Source organism: Engystomops pustulosus, chromosome 3 (genome assembly GCF_040894005.1).
Source record: "Engystomops pustulosus chromosome 3, aEngPut4.maternal, whole genome shotgun sequence".
NCBI classification, from domain to species: Eukaryota; Metazoa; Chordata; class Amphibia; order Anura; family Leptodactylidae; genus Engystomops; species Engystomops pustulosus.
In genome coordinates this window covers 210,750,895-210,757,060 of record NC_092413.1, presented here as the reverse complement: position 1 = coordinate 210,757,060, position 6,166 = coordinate 210,750,895, and positions in this window count along the sequence as shown.

Sequence of the window (6,166 nt, the reverse complement as noted above, 5' to 3'; positions counted from 1 at the left end):
TTCCCCAGGCGAGCACGCGGCCACCTGCAGGAGAGAGGAGGGGGGAGCGTTCCTCATCTACCCCTCTCCTTAGAAAGCCAAATATGACAATATGTATAACATGTCCTATATTTCGCACGGCAGCCGCACCGCTCATTCAGGGTGTCAAGATACACAGGGTGTCCTAAACCTCTATTGTGTGGTCATATCACCGACCCCCTCGTGTGCATGGGGCCTGATTCTACTTATGACCTTTTCATATTTAATGTACATTTGAATTCCTCCTGCTTTAAAGGAAATCTACCACCAGGATGAAGGATTGTAAAACAAGCACACTGACATACTGATGTGTGCCCACTCGGCAGAAGCTGCTCTTCTTGTAGCCTTGTAGCTTTGTTTTTTAAGAAAAAGAAAAATTATGCAGCTGAGCCTTTGGGGCTCCAAGCTCCATTGACATCTATAGAGTCTGGAGCCCCGGAGGTTCATTTGCATAATTTGTGAATCCTTTTTATTGTAAAAACAAGGTCCTAAGAAGCTAAAAGAAAAGCAGAACCTACCAGAGGGGGCACTCACCAGTATGTCAGTCTGCTTGGTTTACAATTCTTTATCCTGGTGGTAGATTTCCTTTAAGATATATATTCATCACTTTTTTTGAAGCCACCACTTTTAACAGAGGATGTATTCCTTTGTGCATATATGCTCTCATCTTACAAAAAAGTTTGGGTTAATGTGTGACATCGGCAGATAAAATCTACTCCTTGGCAGACCCCCCCCCCCTTTCTTCTCTCTCGGTTGAGACTGGGCATCTCTCAATTAATATGTAGTTTCTATTCCTTTTGAGGAAGAATAAAGTGACTATTGTTGGGGGTAAGGGCCACATTACATTGATTGTTGGGCAAATTATCAGGAACAAGAATTTGGGGAACCTTCATTCCACGTGATTGTGATTCTCAGACACTATTGACGACTTATGCGTAAGTGCATTGTTACTGAATATTTCTACAATGTATATAACACACGATTGATTTGGACAGCGCATTCCTCTACCCAATACATATATCACAGACTTTCCTGTACATGCACAGGGTGGGAAAAACTGCACATTTTGTGTCCTCTCCTGAAGAGAATCTTGAATTGGAATCTTGAGTAAGTGAATCAGCACTGGATACAATCTGCTTCTTTATCGCCAGTAAACTGTCACAGTCATTTACCTAATTATTCTATATTCCGTGTTACATGGGCATGGTTGGAGCCTGCAGCTTATTGCACATGGTGATGTCTACAATGGCTGAACTAAATATTATCATATAGATAGCAGATCATAGCAACCTAAGCCCATGGATTTCATTGGATATATTGGATGATGGTGAAGATGGGAATATCATTTATAGTGAAACCGCTTAACACTTACCTGTAAAGCCCTTGATAATAATAATGATTATTATTATAAATATGTCTATAACGCCATCAAATCTGTATCACTGTGCACTTCATGGGCTACATATACACATCAAATAAGACATTACAGAGTAATAACATGGTCAGATGAAAATATCAGTAATTGCTGACCATGTTATGTTGTACCATTATTATCTACGATGTATATTGTTGCCTGTATATTGAGAGAATCTAAACCTTTACTATTTATTTAGATTTTTGATATTTGTATAAAGCTTAGAGGAAATCTACCATAAGGATGAAAGATTGTAAACCAAGCACACTTACATGTTAGCCTGTGCCCCCTTTGGCAGGATCTGCTCTTCTTTTAGCTTTTTATGCTCTTGTTAAAAAAAAGGTTTGCAAAATTATGCGCATGGGGGCTCTGGGCACAATTATCAGCTATGGAGCCCGAAGCCCCTCAGGCTCATTTGCATAGTTTTAAAGCTTTTTTTTCATAAAAATAAGGGCATTTTAAACTAAAATAAGAGCGGATACTACCAGAGGGGGCACACACCAGTATGTCAGTGTGCTTGGTTTACTATCCTTCATCCTGTTGGTATATGTCCTTTAACCCCTAGGCGCACCAGGACGTTATAGTACGTCCCCGAGGCTACATGCTAAGAGCACGGGGACGTGCTATAACGTCCTGCTTCTGGCACTGGCTCACGAACGGAGCCGGCACCAGAACCAGCGGCTGTCAGCTGTCTATCACTGCTGACGGCCTGCGCTAACACCCGCGATTGGAGCCTACTCCAATCGCGGTTGTTAACCCCTTACACACCGCGTTCAAGCATGACCGCGGCGTGTAAGGGTGTTTGCGCTATGAATCGGATCCCCCGTGCCGCTTACCGGGGGATCCGATCCACTTCTGGGCAGCTCCGAGGACTGGCATGTGCCCCGGAGCTGCCCGGTCTCCATGGCAGTCAGACTGTAAACTGTCTGAGCATGCGTGAGCATGCCAGACAGATTACACTGCTCTACAATAAAATAGTATTGTAGAGCAGTGTATTGAACTTGAACCAGCGATCAGAGCATCACTGGTTCAAGTTCAAGTAAGTATAAGTAAAAAAAAGTGAAAAACACTGAACACTACACATTAGAATAAATAAAAAATAAATACATTAAAATATAAGCCCCTAAAATGTCACTTTCCCAAAAAAACACATGATAAAGTATAAAAAACACAAAACCCCTCATATTGCCGCGTCCATAACAATCTGTATAATAAAACAGAATCATTACTGGACCCGCACGGTACACGCCGGAGAAAAAAAAACGCAAAAACGTTCCGAAAAAAGATCATTTTTAATTAATACCCTATAAAAAATGCTCTAAAAAGTGATTTAAAAAATGTTATGCACTGTAAAATAAGCCCACTAAAAAGAACAACTCTTCTCGCAAAAAATAAGCCCCTAACCAGATTTGTCAGCCGAAAAATAAAAAAGTTATGCATATGAAAAGATGGTGATGCTAAAATGAACAAGATTTTCTCCAAATTGTTTTTTATTCAGTACAATTGAATAAAATACACAAAACCCCCACATATTTGGTATCCCTGCGTCCGTAACAATCTGCATAATAAAACAGAATCATTATTAGAACCGCAAAGTGAACCCCGTAAAAAAAAACCAAAAAAGCTCCAAAAAAAGATAATTTTCAATTAATACCCTATAAAAAAATGCTCTAAAAAGTGATTTAAAAAATGTTATGCACTTTAAAATAAGACCACTAAAAAAAAGAACAATCCTTCTCGCAAAAAATAAGCCCTTAACCAGATTTGTCAGCCTAAAAATAAAAAAGTTATGCATATGAAAGACGGTGATTAACAACATTTTTGCCAAATTACTTTTTATTCAGTAAAAATGGGAAAAAATAAAAAATCTATATAAATGAGGTCTTTTCGTAATCATGGCGACCCATAGAATAAAAATAATATACTATTTTTATGGTATGGTTAACGACCAAAAAAAAAAAAAAAAACATAAAAATTTTCCTAAAAATTGATGATTTTCATTTCCTCCACCAACAAAGAGTTAATAAAATCTCACCAATTAGCTGTAGATGCTCCAAAATTATGTATTAGAAAAGTGCATCTCATGTGGCAAAAGAAATAAGCCCCTATAGGTCCACAATAAAAAAAAGAAAAAAATGATAGCCTGTACAATGTGACATAGCAAATCTGATCTGGATGGCGCCTCCTTCCCTTCTATGCCCGGCCGTGCGCCCATACAGCAGGTTACCACCACATATGGGGTATCACTGTACTCGGGAGAAATTGGGTATCAAACTTTGTGGAGCCTTTTTTCATTTAATCCATTGTAAATGTTTAATTTTTCACCCAAAATGAATGTATTGTGAAAAAATATTACAATTTGCAGACTGCACCTCCATTTTGTTTTAACCCCTATAAAACACCTAAAGGGTTAACAAACTTCCTAAAAGTGGTTTTTCATACGTTGAGGTGTGTTGTTTCCACAATGGGGTAATTTATGAGTCTCGCTATTATTTAGGCCTCTCAGTGTCAATTAGAATTTGAGCCGGTCCAACTATATACAAAACATGTGAAAAATGATACCTAAATTCTGAGCCTCATAACATTCTAGTAAAATATGTGGAATCTTAAAAAACCACCCAACATAAAGCAGACATTTGGGAAATGTAAGTTATGAAATTATTTGGGAGATATGACTATCTGCATCAAAAGTAAAGAATTTAGAACGTTGAAAATAAAGAATATTTCCAAATTTTTGCCAATTTTTTTTTTTTTCATAACTAAACGCAAAAGATTTCATCCAAATTTTTAAATTAATTTGAAGTACAATGTGTCACGAGAAAACAATCTCAAAATCCCCTGGATATCTCATAGCGTTCCAAAGCTATAACCACTTATAGTGACACAGGCCAGATTTGAAAAATGGGGCCGCGTCCTTAAGGCCAAAAGAGGCCGAGTCCCGTAGGGGTTAACTATTAATTGTTTACAAAACTTAACTGTTTATATTTATGGGAAATCTCCTTCCTGCCTGGGAGTTCTGATGTCATCAGCTGGTGTACAGCAAGAATATGGGAGTCCTAACGTCTCATCGTCCAGCTGATAACATGTATAGAAGCTTCTACTACATTCATTGAGTTTTGGGTTGTATCTGGATTAGATATTGTACAGTATTTTTATATTATTTATTAATGGTGTAGATTTTATCCTGACATGTCATATGCTGTAATTATAACTCCCCTTGCTCTATATGACTGTATTTATCACACTGTGTATTCTGGTCCCTCCCCTCTCATCAGCCCCCCCTCCTCCGATGCTGCGATACAACCTGCTGAACTCACGGTTGCAGATCAGAGGGCAAACACATCCAATAAACCTTAATTATTAAACCTTACGATACGGCATACCACATACCAGCGCTGCATTCTGCACACGGCGACCTCTCCTGCTACCCGAGGACATAAACAGAAAATTGCGTTGAATAACCGAGTTCTAAGGTTCCTGTTTATAATATACATATAACTGGATGCAGAGGAAGCTACGGGGCCCTTCATAATCACTAAGCAGTCACATATTGTATCCTCTTATATGTCAACACAAAATATAAATCCTTTATTTGATAACATTGTGTCCTGGGGGAGATGTATCAGCTCCTGTGCACCAGAAAACTGGAGTACAAGCCTAGAAATTGGCGCATGGGCAGGAACTGCAACTGCAGGCAGTCCCCAGGTTACGTACAGGATAGGTTCTGTAGGTTTGTTCTTAAGTTGAATTTGTATGTAAGTCGGAACTGTATATTTTATCATTGTAATCCTAGACAGAACTTTTTTGGTCTCTGTGACAATTGGATTTTAAAAATATTGTCATAAGAATCAGTATTAACAATAAATCTTCATTACAGACGCCTGTGATAACTGTTATAGCTGATTATTGTAGCCTAGGACTAAAGTACAATAAATTACTAATATCCAGAGGTCCGTTTGTAACTAGGGATCATATGTAAGTCGAGTGTTCTTAAGTAGGGGACCGACTTACCCTTTTACTCCACCTTCATGCCAAGTAAACATGGAGGGGCGTGAAGGAGGCCGTGCCTATTGGCACAGTGCCCCATCTCATGCAGACCTCTGGAAATATCTGGTGCATGCAAAATACATGATACACCCCCACCCAGAGTCACTCCTAGTCCGTAAATTCAAGGCCGTCTGCACATACGGTTGGCATTTTCCTTGCAGCATATAGCAGCAGTTTATTGGATGGGATTTACACAAATTTACGGCATAATTTAGGGCTGTGAATTCAGTGTCTAGAATTCAACCTAATAAACTTTACTTATATATCACCATCATATTCCATGGCGCTTTACAAATCATAGGAGGCATATACAAATAAAATACTTCATTACAGAGTACAAACAGTCATATGGAACAATAGGAGTGATTCCTCAATGATTCGGGTGGTGATTCTATACATTTATTCCAAGTCTTCCAGAAAGTCTATGACGGACTCTAGGAGCCCTGGAAGAGTTGGCATCTCTCCTGGGACTGGCATAAAGCTTCCATTATTTTATTGTGACAAGAGTCGATGGTTTTGCAAAAACATTTTCCTACACTCTTGATACATCAGGATCCTACTTTTGGAAGGTGCCAAGTGTGATAACATATCAAATATGGTAGATATTCACAGTAGTCGAGCAGATTGTCATAGGAAGTGGGAGCTCTACTCCAAGGCCACTATCCAAGTGACTATTCTAATACTCGT